This window comes from Peromyscus californicus, unplaced genomic scaffold, assembly GCF_007827085.1.
Source record: "Peromyscus californicus insignis strain IS unplaced genomic scaffold, ASM782708v3 Scaffold_14__1_contigs__length_90479793_seg_2, whole genome shotgun sequence".
Lineage (NCBI taxonomy): Eukaryota > Metazoa > Chordata > Mammalia > Rodentia > Cricetidae > Peromyscus > Peromyscus californicus.
Genome location: NW_026294436.1, coordinates 36,139,589 through 36,158,025, shown reverse-complemented (window position 1 = coordinate 36,158,025; position 18,437 = coordinate 36,139,589). Strand labels below are relative to the sequence as shown.

General features: G+C 38.9%; 1 protein-coding gene across 2 annotated transcripts in view; it reads left to right on the top strand.

Moving 5' to 3' along the window:
* Hmcn1 (hemicentin 1) overlaps window positions 1-18,437 on the top strand; it is a 442,580-nt gene that overhangs the window by 193,647 nt on the left and 230,496 nt on the right. The window lies entirely within an intron of this gene.

Below are 18,437 nucleotides of genomic sequence, written 5' to 3'. Positions count from 1 at the left end.
AGAGAATATATAAATTGTCCCTGGATGTTTTGATGTTTTGAAGTTCTTAGTCTACTATGTAGACATCAGACAAGATCGGGTGTTCTCAAGATGGTGTAGTCCTCAACAATCCTCAAGTGAATTTCAGTAAAATTCTAATTGTTTTCATAATTGCCTCCAAGGATTCAGTCTTTATTTAAATGTTACACTAGCACATATATAACTAATTTAAGTTTTTGCTTTTAAATTAAATTTTATAAATTTTACTGGCATATTTTATTTTAGTTATTTATTTGAAGTGGCCCTTGTGGTGGTGCTCATTAGCTGAGCCTGTCTCTATTTACTTGTTTGTTTATTTAGATATTTTAAAATGTATTCTTCTCTCATACAATACATCCTGATTGCAGTTTCCCTGCCCTCCACTCCTCCCAGTCCCTCCCACTTTCCCTCTCCCCAAGATCCACTCCTGTCCCATCTCCCCCTAGAAAAGAGGACCTCCCAGGGATATTAACTGAACACTGCATAACAAGATAAAAATAAGACCAGGCACAAACCCTTACATCAATGCTCGATGAGGCAACCTGGCAGGAGGAAAAGGGTCCCAAGAGCAAGCAAAAGAGTCAGAGACACTCCCACTGTCAGGAGTCCCCCCAAATCACCAAGCCAACAACCATAACATAGATGCCGAGAACATAGTGCAGCCCAAAATTCTGGCTAGACTTCAAACAAGTGAGTTTTAGTAGTACATTTTCATATCTACACACACACACACACACACACACACACACACACACACACACACACACACACATATATATATATATATATTTATTTTGTTCTTAAATGCAATCCCCCTTCTTCCTTTTGCAGTTCTTCCTCTCCTAATAGACTTCTTCTGCCTTCATGACACATATATTCCTTTACTTTCTCTCCCTCTTTTAGATCTTTCTCCCCCTTACAGTCCCCTTTCTCCTTTTACTCTCTCTCTCTCTCTCTCTCTCTCTCTCTATATATATATATATATATATATATATATATGTATATATACATATATGTATATATATACATACACATATATATGTGTATGTGTGTTTGTGTGTATTTATAATCTAATCTCATATATGAGAGAAAACATGTAACATATCTCCTTTAATTTGTCTAATTTACTAATTTGTTTTGTGAGTTGGAGTAATAGTTTCAGATAAGTAACCTTAGGGGTGGACAGTTGGACCTTAGATGGTAAAATCCTGTATCCCTAGCCAGACAGAAAGTTTAATAAGATAGAGGAGTCAGCCTGGCTAATTTGTGGCGATGAACTACAAAGAAGATCATCTATGTATTGTATAAGCTTGGATTTAGGAAGAGAATAAATCAGAGGCTAGAGCCTTGCCCAGGAGATGTGGCATAGGACAGGTCAAGTAAGTTGGGTAGAAGGTGAGTGTCTGGGTCAGTCCAAGTAAAGGCAAGGGTATTTGTTTGACTGGGGTTCAAGAGGAATAGAAAGCAAGACATCCTTGAGGTCTAGGACAGGAGAATGAGAGGTCTCTGAGGGGGATGGTGGAGAGGAGAGTATAAGGGTTAGATACTATGGTGTGAAGACTAACCACTGCTAGGTTGATAGGTTAGAGATCCCAAACCAAGCGGTAGGTTCTATTGGGTTTTTAAACTGAGAGTGTGGAGGTGTTAAATGGAGATGTGGGGCCCAGAAGGCCTTTTCTTAAGAGGTCAGAAATAAGAAGCTTAAGTCCCCTGAGGCTTTGGAGAGAGAGTGGGTATTGAGCCTAGGTGATATATTTGGTGGCAGTTTATAATTAAATGATGAGAAGGAGATGATGTTTGACTATGGATGGGGCTTGGGGCATCCCATACCCAGGAATCTGCCTGAGACACTGGTAAGGGAAAAGGTTTGTCAGATTGTTTGGCTTGGAAGAGAAAGAGGAGGTGGACAGCTGGCAAGCTTGGGGTCAAGCGGATGGAGGGAACAAATGAAATGGAGGCTCTCACTTCAGCTAAGAGATTCCCTCCCAGCAAGGAAATGGGGCAGATGGGTACCACTAGGAAGGAGTGGATAAAGGGAAAACTCCTAATGATATAACTAATCATGGGGTTTGGAGAGGTTGATAAGGCTGTCCCCTAGTCTAACAATAGTGGATCAAGAAGTAGAGATGGATCCCCAGAACTTGTTCAGTACCTAAAAAGTGGCCCTGGTGTCTAGTAGAAAGGAGGTGAAGTGCCTTGCTATTGTGATGACTACCCAAGGCTCCCTGCTGGAGATGGCAGTGGTCTGGCCAAAGGAATCTAGGCCCCCTGAGTCAACCATGGCAAGACCTAGGAGGTCAGTTGGAGAGTGATCTGGGCCTGATGTCCCCATGCCATGAGGGACATGAAGACAGTCAGCAGCCCAGTGTCCCTTTTGGTGGCACCACAGGTATTATTGTAAGAATGGTTTGTGAGGGTTTGGATATACCTGGGCCCAATGACCTTTCTGACTGCATTTGAAGCAGAACCAGGAGGCTCTCAGGTTTTGGAAGACAAGGGAGCCTGGGCAATTGCTATGGCTGGCTGAAAGGCCTTAGCTCGCATTAAGTATTTTTATTTACAGGCCTTTTACATCTCTCCATGGTACACCTTGAAGGCCATTTGAAATTCTTCTTTTCAGAGCCATCCAATTCAGTATCTCATTGTTGGTTGGATGCTTCCTTTTTGTATTTCATTTCAAAGTCCTTTATAGATTCTTGATATTAATCCCCTATTTGATATATAGTTGGGAAAGAATTTCTCCCATTCTGTAGACTGTTTGGTCATTCTGATGATGATTTCTTCTGCTATATAGAAGCTTTCCAATTTCATACAACCCCACTTACTTGTTGATTCTTGGAATTATTTTCTTCACTGTTGGGGTCCTTTCCAGAAAGTTCACATTTATGATTACATTTTGAAATATTTTCTCCTAAAATTTTCAAGTCTTCATCTTTTACGTTATGGTCATGAATCCATTTTGAATTGATTTGCATGAAGTTTAGGAACTATAGCCTCATTCTTTTACATGTAGATATCCAGTTTTATCCAGCATATCTGTTGCCTGTCTTTTTCACAGTGTATGCTTTTCACACACATGTCAAGGCTTAGATGATGGCTATAGCTGTGGGGGTTCCTTTCTGGGTTCTCTATTTTACCCCATTGTCTGCCAAGACCAGGGTGTGTTTGTTACTCTGGATCTATAGTGTAGTTTGAGATCAGATGCTGTAATGCTTCTAGTGCTGTTCTGAGTAGCATCACACTGACTATTTGTGGTCATTTTGTGTCTCTGTGTGAATTTTAGGATTGCTTTTTTCTAGTGGTATGAAGAATGCCATTGAAATTGCATTGGATCTACAGATTACTTCCAGAAATACAATCATTTTCAGATCCAAGAGAATGAAATGTCTTTCCATGTTCTGGGACCTCCCTTAACAATGTGCTTTAATAAAAATACTAAAATATAATAAAAAGAGAATAAGTAGAAGCTCAAAAAGAAAAAAAACACACAAAAAGGGGGGATGAAGTATTGTTTGAGTGACTTCTTTGGGGGTCTTTGAAAATTGGGGACCCCAGACAGGTGCAGAGGTCTGTTCAGTTGAACTTCTGGACACAGAAAGTGATTTAATATGGTGTTGAGCCTGACAAGCATCCAGCACCGGAACAGCCCTTCCCTTAGTACCATGTCCTCTTTGTCATCCACGGGCCTCTGCTGGCTGCTTTCAAAGCTTTGCACTTTCTGGGATCATCAGGCTTTCCTACCATTTAAGCTTCTCCAGTTTCTACCTCTTGGAGTGGTCAGCAGAGAGAGTCTTACAAGAGCATTTTGAGTATGGAAAGCAACTCCACCACTGAGATCGGTACATGTGGACCAGTCCTGGTACTCTCAAAACCCACTCCGCATCACTCACCCTGCTGGAGCGATGAGGCTGTGGACAACAAGCAGTCTCCCGGAGCCTCAGAGTTTTTGGATGCTTCATGAGTGAATATGAGAGGTGGCTTCAGAGATCAGTCCGCCTGTTGCCCTCTGTCCCAGAGCTCTCACACCCTGGTTATTCTTAGTCGTTCAGGTCTGCAGTGAGATGGGGCTAACTTCCCCTGTATACACTTCGTGCCTGTGGTAAGTTTCATGCTGCCTGCACTTTAACCTTGTCAGCGGCCAACCCTCATGCTCTCTGTGACTGGTTCCCAGGGCTGTCTCTCACCTTGGGTTCATAGCAATTGAATTAAGGCACCTTGATTTACGACTGTTCCCTGGACTCTAGGGACCAAGCTCAACTCCCCAGACTTGTGAAACACACATTGTACTGACTGAGCTATTTCCCAGACCTCTATTGATATATTTTAAATATAGCTTATAGTAATTGTGATACTGGTGAAATTTTGTTGCAATTAATTCATATGTGTTTTTAATGTTATTTTTCTTGCACACACACAAATGTGCATGCACTCATAAAGGCATTCATTGAAAGCGAAATCTGAATAGATTAAGTGTTCAGATCACTAAAAATGGGTGTGATAGTGATTCAGTTTAATAACTGCTCTTCATTGTTGTTGCTGTTGAGAGCCATCATATGAAGACCCCAAATTACTCCAGAGTTTCTCTCTGAATATAATTACTGGCATCTAAGTGCCTACAGACTTGCTGAACGTCTTAAAGTAATGAGCACATTACTCTTGGTACTTTTTCACTATTAAGTTGGAAGATTTGATTGCTGCCTGCATTGAATATTAAGCTTTAAATCCTAGATATGGGAGACTGGTTGCATCAGAATGGGATTTGGCTATTTTGTTACAATATTAGAAAAAATGTTATAACATCTCTGAAGTAAAGCCCTCAGACAACTTTCTAGAAAGCTTATGTTAGAGAACAACCATTTCAAGACTTACATTATTGTTACAGATAGAAAACAGAAACTGCAGTGAGATTATGAAAGATGCTCTACATCTGAGTGGTGTTTTCTCTGTGGTCGACGAGGTATCTTCAGTAACTGTAAGGTACATATATTGTTAGTGAATCTGGAAAGGCCTCTTGGTAGAAGTTGCTCTTGTAAAGGGTTCAATGAATTTCTACGCGTGATGACCCGGAAGATAATCTTAAGCCATTCACTCAGCATTTGGGTTACTAGAGCTCTGGGGTCATCTCAACACACTGATGGTTTCAGATAAAGTAAATGTTAATGGGATTCTGGAATATAGTGTTGGTCCTTATTTGAAATCCCTCAGAGTAGGATTTTAAAATAAAATCAAAATACTTGTTGAGAACAAAAAATTAAGAAAAAAAATCATTTACAAGAGCTACAAAAATATTTAGGAGTATATTTAACCAAAAAAAATTGAAAGGTCTCTGCAATGAAATGACAAAATATTGATAAAAGAAATTATGGATCACACTAAAAAAAAAAAAAGGAAAGATACCCCACATTCATGGATTAGTGGAATTAATATTATGCACAATGCTACTCAATGGAATTCTCATCAAAATACCAATTACTTCCTTTATAGAATTAGGAAAAGAAATCTTAATTTCACATGTAACCACACAAGGTCCAGAATGGCCAAAGATTTTCATCCAAAAACAAAAACAAAAACAAACAAAAGCTGGAGTTAATACGATATTTAACTGCAAAACATACTAGAGAGATTTAGTTACTGAAATAGCAGAACTCTGGCATAAAATAGATACAAATACTAATGGAGTAAGAATCAAAAAAGTTACCATTTTCAAACCACCAGCAGATATTTGGCAAAAGCTGTAAGAACACGCAGTTGAAAGAGACTTCTTTCTCTTCAGAAAATGGTGCTGGCAAAATGCTGCAGGTGCAGAGGAGTGAAAATGGTTCCCTTCCTTTCAACGTGTACAGAAGCCAACTCAAAACCAGCCAAAGATCGAAATGTCAAAACAATGGATGCATTACTACAAAAAAAGAGAAACATTTCAGGACATTGAAATAGGATGTAGACAGGACCCCAAAGACACAGGTAGCAAAGCTTAAAAACAAACAAATGTGATTACATTAAACTAAGAAGTTTGTAAAAGAAATGAAGTTTATAGGGAACCAAAGAATATTTTTAAACCACTCATATGACACAGGATTGTTATCCAGAATATATAAGAAACACAAACATATTAATGTCAAAACTGTATAACAAACAAAACACCCTGTCAAACCAAAACCAGAAATAACTACCTCACCTCCAAAACGTTTAATGTGATTAGGAAGATTTTAAGAAGTAAATAGGTATTTCTTAGAAGAATGAATTCAAATGATCTCCAAGGGTTTAAAGAAATGCTCAATTTCTTTAATCATCAGAAGATGCAAAACTGCAGTGATATATCATCTCATTGAAGTCAGAAGAGCTATCATCAAATAGATAAAAAATCACAAGAATGTTGTTTTAATTTCAACACAGTGGCTGCGCCTTAATCTAATGCTATTTCAGCCAGCAATTGTGACTCCACGGTTACCCATTATTTGTAGCAACCGGATGGAACTGGAAGTCACTATATTAAGTGAAGTGAGACAGACAAAGAATACTCCCACTCATTGTGGAACCAAGACAGTCTCATAGATTAACTGAATTTAACCGTGTTCATTAGTAACTGGGAAGAGGAGTATGTGTGTGAGCATGGGGGATGAAATGAAATTTAACAAGGACTACCAAAACACAGTAAGCCTGGTTGAATTACTTCTGGCTTTTCTTAAGTATAATAAGATCTCTTTCCATTAAGGTAATTTATGATACATTTCAAAGCGATTATAAGAGTATGAAAATCCAATTATATAAAATGATTCATGTTTGAAGAGATTGAAATGCTTCTTATGCTGATTTGGTTATTATATATTATATATGCATTAAATCACCATAATGGACCTCACACAGATGAATAAATATTGTGTTTCAATTAAAAGAGAAGATGACCTGGCCAGCCATCAGGGCACATGCCTTTAATCCCAGCACTTAGAAGGCAGAAGTAGGTGGATCTCTGTGAGTTTGAGGCCATCCTGGTTTATATAGTGAATTCTAGGACAGCTAGGGCTGTACAGAGAGACTCTGTCTCAAAAGATAAACAAACAACAAAAGAAAATGAAAAGATACAATAATATAATGAAAAATCTGACTTAGAGGCACTAATACTACATAAAAATAAAATTAGGGATATAGGTGAAAAAATTTTCAGAGTGCTGAGATAAATACTTGATACTTGAATAACAAGACTTTCTTTAAAATGGAAACCCAATCTAAGATTTATATCTATTGAAGAAACACAGTCTAATGAAACCCAAGAAATAATTAATAGAGTTAAAAACTGTCCTGGGGGAAAAAATTGTCCAGGATGACCAATTCAAGCAAAGCAATGAAGTGAGAGCTTCATTTTGATACATCCTGTCTGAAATCTGTTGCTGGTATGAATCAAAACCTCTACAAACAGGCAAACAATGTCAATACATTGTAACCAGAAGGCTCAAAAGCATACTGACACAGACTTATCACCATACTGACACCAGCTTATACTATAAGCTAGAAGATAATCAAAATGGGTGCGATAGTCTTTCATGAGTGTCTCTTAGGGTCAGAATACTTTCCCTAAGTTTAGGAGGAATTGCTTTTTATCTTGATGGGAAGTAGAAAACAAGAGAGATTAGAGACTGCATTCCAGGTCCCCTAGCAGGCCACATAGTCAGATTCATATGTCCCAGTGGGGACATTGACTCTTGCTTTTACCCTTGGCAGTATCATCGGATGCAGAATTTAGTGATGTCAGAAACCAGTGTCCCAGTGACCCTTCACCATCAATCTGAGTGTTGGCTGGCTGAGTTTCTTTGTCTTTCTTGTTTTCAACATGTTATCAAATCTCCTTTTGATCTTTAAAAACAAAACAAAACAAAACATGTACTTGTAATGAGTTTCTTTAAAGTTAGGTTGTGATGTTTGCTGCTGTCTGAAGCTAAGAATTGCAACTGGCCCAATAATGGGAAGGATACATATACTTTGGGAATGAGAGACTGGATCCAAGAATGTATGATCTGGTTAATTTGTCTGTCTTCTAAAGGAGCACTCTGAAATGTTCAAGAGTTGAGGGTAAATACCAACCCTATTGCCTTCTTAAAATAATTTATCAAAAATGAGAGTTGAGTGCCTAAAATATTTTTTTAAAAGAAACATAAATCAAAATTAAGGATGTTGAGATATAACAGACTACCAACTTTCTCTCAGCAACACTTAGCAGGCTCCTTATCAATCCATCTGAGAAGCCTTGGGATGTGTCTTAGTTGGAGTTACTATTGATGTGATTAAACACCATGACCAAAAGCAGCGTGGGGAGGAAAGGGTTTATTTGACTTACACTTCCACATCACTGCTCATCATTGAAGGAAGTCAGGACAGGAACTCAAGTATGGAAGGAACCTGGAGGCAGGAACTGATGCAGAGGCTATGGAGGCTGTTGTTTGCTATGTCTTCATTTGCGTCAATGAGAGTATAAAATATAAAATGAGGATCCAGTGTATTTTTCTTAATAAAAAGTTTAGTTTTAAGCAGTTTGTCATATGGAGAGGAAGTCTTCCTAAACTTTAGGCAATAACAGTTGGCTTAGAATTAAAGATATGACACACATTTTGTCAGTGCATCCTAAGCTGTAGAAGTTCTTTCTAAGTGTAGATATTTGAGGCACTGGCCATTCATGCTGTAAAATTATTGATTTTTGAAAGCCAACAAAGAAATTTAAAACTTACATGATTATATTAATGTTGGATCTATCACTTGATGTAAGTGTAAAATAAGGTCAGCTACAGAGTATCTACAGTGCTGCTTCTGATGAACTACTTTCAGGTTTTCATACGCTTTGATTTTTATTTCTCTTGTCATTTCGAAGTTGTCATACTTAAAACAAAATATTATGCCTGAGTTTTCTCTTCTGCTCTGGAATCTACTAACTTTGGTAAGGCCTCCCTTGGGGAGTCATCAAAGTCTTTGGTCAGCTATTTTTAAGGCATGAGATCCGCCCTAGAGTGTTGTTGATATACCCAGTGTCACTCAATTGGAGAAAACTAGTTTTCCCTTATGCAGAGGTATCAGTTGCAGATAATTTCTCGGTTAGGTGTGGAACTTTGTGTCCACATTATTATTGTCTCAGTGCTGGGATTTTGTTTGGTTTAAATCTGTGCAGGTCTTGTGCATGCTGCACATTGGGAGCTCACATTTCAGTCATAAGCAGGAGGGAGGGAGGGAGGGAGGGAGCAAGGGAGGGAGGGAGGGAGAGAGAGAGAGAGAGAGAGAGAGAGAGAGAACACAAGGGTAGAGATAGGCTTTTGAAACCTGAAAGATGGCCCCATGACACACCTCCTCCAGTAAAGCCACACCTACTAATCCTTTCCAATCCCTTCCACCAACTGGGGACCAAGTATTCAAACATAAGCTCCTATGGGGTCATTGTCATTCAAGTCACCACAGTAACCATCTAGAACTATGTTCATAAGTCTGCTGACTTTTCTTCTGTGAAACCTTTTTTAAAACACTATGGGATTTATTTCAAAAAGGCATTTACATGAAGTTTCTTGAGTGGAGATTATGGCCCCACTTAGTATTCAGGTAAGATTAGTTTTATCTAGAAATCGTATCTGAGAGTTTATCTTGTATCTACAAAATGTCAGGAAGTATTCTACATATTTTAAAATAGCTATAATAGAGAATTGTTCATAAGAGTGCCATGAAGCAATTCAATGAACAAAAATTCATATTTGAAAACTTAAGGATATAGAATTTTGCAGCAGTGAATTACAGACTAAGCTGCCTTAAATCCTTTCTGACCTAAAAGTGGAGTCTAATAAAAGAAGCAAGTGCAACATTTCAGTAGATACTAAATTGGCTTTCTTGTAATAAAAGTTTAACATTCATTTTATCTGCTAAATGTAGCCTACTGTCTCCATAGATCAAGTTTCTGTTTCAACACATTCCAACTCCATGCATTCAAATGGCAATAGCTAGCATATGCTTCATGTCCTCGTGCCTTTTATCTAAGGCGTCTATGCTCTGAAAAGATGTTAGGGAACTCTGTTCTAGATGGAAGGAATTATCTCTCTCTAAAACTTGAAAGACAGAAATACTAAAGTGTCTTTAAATAGAACTTACAAGGAGAAGCTTAAGAAGTAGATTTATTTAGATTGTAAAGCAAAAAGGATTTGGATGGTTTAGTAGATATTCAAGTGTATAAAAAATTGTTCTAAAGAAGCTGTAAACAATGAACATTTGAATTTTCAGAAAAGAGGGACCATATGAAATTAACACAAACCCAGTGAGAGAGCTAGCAGGAAGGATATCCAGATGTTAGAGAGGGTAAATGCTGGGGTGAATGTACTAGCTAGGAGAAAGGTATTTCTTTCTCAATACAGTGCCTGACTGCTATGCAGAGATGGAGCAGATGAAGAGTCAGCAAACAGGTCAACTCATTAAATTATAGAACTGCTAATTAACACTGGAAAAGTGCTCGGAAAACTGTGCCACCTGATCCTCCCAGACTGTGTTTATCATGGTCTCTTTCCATTCACAACACTTCAGACACTGAATTTGTAGGGGTTTTCGATTCCTGCCAATCAAATCTCCATGTCTTTGGACATCAATATGTTCAGTTTTGATGCTGCTTCAGAATAGCATTGGATGCACAGGTCAAGGGCTCATTCCTAGAGAATGCACCCATTTCAGATGTGAATCAACCATCAAAGCCTCCTGACCAGTCAAATATGTGTCAGAAGGTTGAGCACTTCCTGGGAACTCAGTAGTTTGCTAACGTGGCCCACGACATCAGTAGGACATTTTCACAATTAATGATTAAGTAATATTAATAAATACTCTTTAGTAATTTTACAACTGCTTTTTTTTTTTTTTTCGGTTTTTCAAGACAGGGTTTCTCTCTGTAGCTTTGCGCCTTTCCTGGAACTCACTTGGTAGTCCAGGCTGGCCTCGAACTCACAGAGATCCGCCTGGCTCTGCCTCCCGAGTGCTGGGATTAAAGGCGTGCGCCACCACCGCCCGGCTTACAACTGCTTTTTAAGTAATTCTGATAAATACTGATAAAGAAGAAACATTCTGTATTCACTATTTTATTAATAAAGGATGTTTGAGCAATTAGATTAAGAGGTACATAGTAAAAGGTTTGAGGGGATCCTGAGCATGGCCTCTAGATTCCTGTGCACCCACCTGTCAGCATGTAAGTTGTTTCTCTGAGTTCTGTGAGCTTCTCTAGTCAATTAGCCCAATTTAAGAAGGGGCTACCACTGGATCAGGCCCTCTGAATGGGTGAGACAGTTGATTGGCTTGATCTGTATGGGAGGCATCCAGGCAGTGGGACCAGGTCCTGTGCTCATTGCATGAGTTGGCTGTTTGAAACCTGGGGCCTATGCAGGATTGCTTGGCTCGGCCTGGGAGGAGGGGACTGGACCTACCTGGACTGAGTCTACCAGGTTGAACTCAGTCTGTGGGGAAGGCTTTGCCCTGGAGGAGATGAGAATGGGGGGGGGGGCTGGGGGGAAGGTGAGGGGGACAGGAGGGGGGAGAACAAGGGAATCCGTGGCTGATATGTAGAACTGAATTGTATTGCAAAATAAAAATGAGGAAAAAGAAGGGGCTAGTGTTAACCTTGGATTTTCATCTGGTTTCTCTGAAGTATATATGATGACAAATTTGTTATCTAAAATGGGAAGTGTTAAGGGCTGGGCCTTTAACTAAATTGAGTTGAATTTCCTCCATGTATATGTGTGTATGTGGCAGGCGGGGGGGGGGGGGGGGGGGGGGGGGGGGGGGGGGGGGTGGGGGGGGGGGGGCGTCTCATCTATGATGTCAGAGGGTTATGATGAATTGAGTGTGAGTAGGAAAGGGAGGTGTTTTTTCCTCTTACAAATACAACTGAGGAACAGCCTAGTGGGAGAAATGCTTAGAGCAAAGTGTGGAGGAAGAGGTAGTCGGGGGTTTCTAGGGTAGTAATGCGCTCCCTGCACATGCGTGGGAACACTGCATGAGAAGCAGAATGTTCAGTCAAGGGAACGTTTGTGAGTATAAAAGGTATAAATGTCATGTGTACTAAAAATTATTTAATCCTAGTCTTCCCCAGTATTGACTGATGTCTTAACTGTCTGATTGAAAACAAGATTAGGTATTTGTGGCAGGAAATAACATAAACAACTTGCTCTTTTTGTGGGGGAGGAGGTGTGATATTTGACTATTATAAATAAGGACTGTATCAGAGTTAATACCACATAGTAAAAATTTCTTTGCTGCATCCAAAGGAAGTAATGATGTGTTAAGAGCATCTGCCTAGTGATAGCAAAGCTACCAGATACTCATGAAGGGCTCTTCGTTCATGCTGAGATGCAAGGCACTATCTCAAACTCATTTTGCAGTAGGTATACTTTTATTCACATGAAGCAATGCGGAAATACATGAAATGCCTTGTTAGAATGACTTTGCGACAGTATTTTATTTGGTTATCTGTTTATATGTTTAGTTATTCCAGAGTTAACTCCTTGGCAATGTACCTCTTGCTGTACATGTATGTGTATGATATTCTATTCCTCCAAAAGCCAGTAATGCCACCTGGTTGTATACCAAGTTGTAGATCACTTGACAGTATGCACAAAGATATCTTTCTTGCTTTATCCCCAGAACCTAAAACAATGAAAACACACACACACACACACACACACACACACACACACACACACACACACACACACACAAACACACACACGCGCGCGCGCGCGCGTGTCTGTGTGTGTGCAAACATCTGCAAAAACAATGGCCATAAGGTAATAAAGGAATTAAAATGAGTATTTACAACACTGTGAATGCCACCAAGGTTTTCTAAAGCCTTTAACTCTACCTGGAATGCTGGCTAGATTAAGAAGGACTTCCTCCAGGGGGATGAAGGAGAGGATGCCTATGGAATTCCCTGAAGAGTAAGTCATCTTTTACCTGGTGGTTGGAAAGCTTTTCCAAGTGGAGAAAAGTGCCTAGTCAAGGAGGGACCACAGAAATGTGGGCCTGCGGAGGGAGCACCCAGTGCGATGCAGAAAGCCATCCTCTTGGAGGTGCGGTTCTGCCTCCCACCTCCAGCTTCTGTAGCCTCTCCTCTTTATTTATTTACTTATTTAATATTTTTATTTACTCATTTTGGAGACAGGGCCTTGCTACATAGGCCTCGTTGGCTTGAACTCACAGAGGTCCACCTGCCTCTGTCCTCTACACCCAGCAGGAGCCTTTTTCTTATAGAATGGGAGGCATCACTTAGGTTTGAGAGTTTATGGCATTGCCTCCATACCATGGCAAGACACCTAGAGGGAAAAATAGTTGAGGGATGCTGTCAGGATAAAGCTGGAGAAGGAAGGAAAAGGTTCCAGGCATCATCTACTATATTGGGATATAATGAAAAGCTGAAAGCTGAAAGCTGTGGTTATGATAAAGATGGAAGTGTGTAAGTGTGTGTGTGTGTGTGTGTGTGTGTGTGTGTGTGTGTGTGTGTGTGTGTGTGGTGATGAAGTGACAGCGTGGGAGGTTGTAATCTCACACTAGACTTTCAATACAGATACTCTTCAACTGTGTGCTGGCTGCATTCAGATAAGTGAAGTAACAAATGAATTTGCCCACTGACCAAGTTGGCTGTTAGATTCTAAAGGTTCCTTCAAAAAATCCTATGGAGCTGTGTTTGGTTCCCCAATTCTTGTGTGTTTGTATGACTTGATCCCTTTTTATGCGCTAGCTGACATTTGATAGTTAAAGACGTAACCAAGAGTGGGTTTAGAGACACCAGACACCTTGGTAAAGCCCCAGGAGCCTAGCATGCCACAAAGCAATAATGCACATTTTTATTTGCTGTTCTTAAAGGCCAAATGAAAATATGAATCTCAACTTTGACCTTATTTGTCTTATTTGGAAGGTCTGTGATTTAGAGAAATTGTTGTAAAACCACCCCTAAAAAAAGAAAGACTTGTCAGAGCGAGTTCTAGGACAGAGAAATTCTGTCTTGAGAAACTAAAACCAAAAAACCAAACCAAAACAAAACAAAGACCTGTAATATTTATTGTGAGCCATCATTTATTTGAAGAATTTACACGTGAGAGAAAATTTTCTTAAAACTGAATCCCCCTTCTCGATCATGTTCTTTTATCTTGACATGTTTTGAAAAATCAGTCCCAAACAATACCTATATAAATGAGTGGTTTGTTTTGTTAAGAAAAAATAGCATTAAGTAGAGATATTAGCATGTAAATGATTGCTAGGAATTAGTTAAAATGAATATCAAAAGAAATGAAATTATTATAGCATTGGATAATATAAAATGTAGATTTCTTATAATTTATAGTTTTTTTTTAAACATTAAGATCCTATGATTAAGCCGGGCGGTGGTGGCGCACGCCTTTAATCCCAGCACTCGGGAGGCAGAGCCAGGCGGATCTCTGTGAGTTCGAGGCCAGCCTGGGCTACCAAGTGAGTTCCAGGACAGGCGCAAAGCTACACAGAGAAACCCTGTCTCGAAAAACCAAAAAAAAAAAAAAAAAAAAAAAAAAAAAAAAAAAAGATCCTATGATTAATGTGGAATCCAGTCTTAATGTGTCTGAAACTATCACCATTCTCTTAATAGCTGAATTTTATAATAACATTGGCATTTGGGTTTGGATTTTTAAATTTTTTTTTATTTTTACTTTTTGGCAAATTCAGCATGTGTCTGTCAAGATGGATTTTGATTTTTGTTTAGCTTCTTGCTTGTGTGGTTGTTGCCAGTGCGCCACCTACTGGTAAGTCAATGAATTGGCCGTCTTCCCTCTGAGGTTAATACTTCCTCTGTAGCCTGTAGCTGAGAAAATTCGTCTTTCCCAAGAACGAACCCTCTGGTTGATTATCAAATACCAAGTGGTCAGCCCTAAAAACATGAACATGCAAGCAACAACCAATGGACTCAGTAAGTTGTATTTATACATTTATATGTATGTATTTGTAATGATAATAATTAAAGAAAGAGGTCATGAGTTTGAAAGGGTGTTGGGTGGGGGTGGGGATTCGTGGCTACCATATTGGACAGTGTGGAAGCTGCTGTTTGTGGAGAGAAGAAAGGCAGATGCAGCAAAGAAGTTTCAGGCAACTTACTTCAGCTGTCACATTAAGAAACCATGACTCAAATTCACTTGGATTGTTATCATTGAGGAAATAATTTCCGTTTGGAAGACATTTTAACCTCATCTTCGTATTTCCATTGGCGAGGTACCATTTGGAAAGTTTTCTTTTTGTAAAATTAAGGGCTGCATTTCTTTCTAGTCAATTTATTGAAGTAGAAAGGTAGGCTTGGTTTTGTGTGTACTGTGTGCAAAGTACTGAATGCTGGATGAGACATTTTTTGATAATTTTGTTTTTGAGACAGAGTCTTGCTGTATAACCCAATCTGGCCTCAAGACTGCAATTCTCCTGCTTCTGCCTCCTGATACTAGGACTACAGGTGTGTGCTGTTGTGCAAGGTGAGGAGTGCTTAATTTGACCCCCTCTCTTTGGGGTTTCGGGAGACAGGCTTCTCTCTAGGCAACTGATTTCTGTTTTTGTTCTCATTGCTTGTTGGGTTGGTTGACTGATTGGTTTTGGTAGTCATCCCTGGTTCTTTGGAAGGGCTCCCTGGCCACTCCTTGGACTCTCTAGTAGGCAATGGAAAACATTCAAATATTGAAATATATTCCACTGCCATTTCTCCTAGTTGCAAAGTAAGGGTAAGTGCAGGAGGTAAGCACTTGTCTCTCAGAAACCAAGCTTAGTGAGATTATGTCACTTTCCTTCTGCAAGCTTCATGCATTCAAGTCAGCACCCGTGCCAGTGGGGATTACTCCCCTAGTCAGAAATGGAAGTCATTCTTTTGAGAACAATGTCAACTTGTTTTGAAGAAACTGACCTAAATCCGCAGGTTGATAAATGTTTGCCTGGATGGGCTACAGCCACGAATTACAATTTTCGGAAAACTCAATCAGTAGTTGTCATTATGTGATTTTTTGAAATTTGTTTTCTCTATGACAAGTACAGTTGTTTAGAAGAAAGATCAGACTCTGTAGAATTCATTTTACAGTTGTACAATACAGTAGAAATCCGTTTCAGAAATTCAGTGCTCATTTTTTTCCAGTTTTTCATGTAGTGTTGTTCATGAGAATCTCATAGATCATTTAACATGCTCACAACATGTATTATCCACAATGAAAAGTAAATTTAGGAACACAATAAATCAGCTGTTAATTTCAAAACTACAAATCAGGGGGATGGTTTGGTTGAATGTCGGTCTTCACCATGTTGTCTTGGGTCCCTCACCTGACCTTTCGTGTTTCCTTAGCTTCCCGTGGTTTCTTTGAGTCACATCCCCAGTTTTAGATTTCATTATGTAAGTGTTTTCTTTTCCAATTGTAGCACAGGCCAGCATATTACTGCTTACATTTTCAACCCAAACTTATAATATAATCTGGTAATTCTTTCACGAAAACAATGACGAAGCTGTTATTCTTAAGTATTGTTTTAATTAGTTCACCCCAACTCAGGAAATATGGCATGCAAGTTTCGTAAGTTTTACAACAGGCTAAAGTGATTTCTAAAAAACTTTTAAAATGATTCAGTAGCTGCTAAACTTACAAGTGCTTGTGCTGGTCCGGTTTATAAGTTAGAAAAGTGATGAGATGTATTTCTATGTATGATGTTAATTTTATAGTATTGTTTGAAACAGTCTCCCGCTTTGGGAGTCTCTTAGCTGCCCCCCTCCCCATAAGGAGGATGCTTCCTGCCGAGAACAACACAGGAGGCCTGCCCTCCTCTGCACAGATTCAGTGGGTATCTACAGCTGCAGTGCCACATATAACCACGTGGAAACCAGAGGGTCAAACACAGCCGTCAGCTCTCCTCCATGCAATTTCTATTGGACCATTAGGTGGATTAGTATGTTTTCTATAATGTTATGAGAGGGTGGATATCTATCATTAATTAGTCCATGTCACCAGAGACAATAGTACAATAAAAAGGACAATATTTTCCAATATGATTGACTAAGTAAATCTCTGATGACCAGAATTACTTCACTGAGTGTGAAATTTGCATGAGCATAAACATATGTTCACTGCATCATCATTACTTAACACGTGCTAGCTTACATAGGTATTAGCATGTTTTTTTTTCCCTGTCTGTAAAGTAGAGAAACAATTTTAAATTTTTACTTAAACCTAGAATAAATTTTAAGTATCAAGAGACAATCCTAAGTTTCATGAGAATAAGCATTACTTACAAATAGTTCAGTAAGGTAAATATAATTTGAGGATAGTGGTTATTATTTTATAGCATACATGCACAGGTATATTTAAAATTTCGTATTACTTATTTTGTCATGCTTTGCCAAATAATGGAAGATTAACAATTAAATCGACAGTAATCTGGCATCTAGGTGCCAGGAACTGCTCTGTTTTATGTTTACAAACATAGCTGACCCAGCATAACCCTCTGCAGTAGGTAATATCATTTCTAGTAAAGTATAGACAACATGGAATCAGCAAGACCAGAGTTTATTTCTAGCTCTACCTTTGGGAAAAGTAAACTCTTCTGAGCTTTAATTTTTCATCTGTAAAGTGAGTCTAGCATTCAGTATTGTGCAAATAATGCACACAAAACTAAGCCTACCTTTCTACTTCAGTAAATTGACTAAATTGACAGCAAGTTGTAAATGGACAGTAAAAAGAAATGCAGCCTTTAATTTTACAAAACAATGCATTTCTGTGTGTGAAATATTTGACAGTATAAAGTGTTTGGAACATAGTAGGTTCTCAATAAATGAATGTTGAGTGAAAATAAATAAAAAACATACAGAAATTTGCAGAAATGCTCTAAATATGCCTGTGGTAGTTAAATATTGAGAGTAGTTACTTAGGTTAATGCACTAACGTTAGCTGATTAATTTGCCATTAATGATTAAATCTCCTTGAAGATAAAGTCCTGAGATGTGGTCTCTGAAACTTTCCCAGTCACTGGCTCAAGAACCACAAACCATTTGCTGCAGTTAGAATACACACCTCCTACTGCAAGGATGACCCTGGCAGTTTCCAAGAGGTGATGAGAATTGTTTTTGGTTGCTGATCCTAGTAGGTGGAATGCTGCTTATTTTCATGGCCATTTATAATTCATTCCAATAGTTCATAAAGACACTCAAGACTTAAAACTATTTGTATGTATCAAATGTGTCTGTATATATATATATTTATTTTGAATCATGGATGAGAAATTACTTTGAAGATGTATATTTTGTTTCGTTATAACTTAGAAATAAAGCATCAGTGTGCTGCCATGGAAGCTGTGGTACTGATGGGTGACGTGGTGGCAAAGTTGTGAAATGAGAATGAAACCCGAAGATAAAAACCAACCGCTTACCCCCATCTAAGACTGGA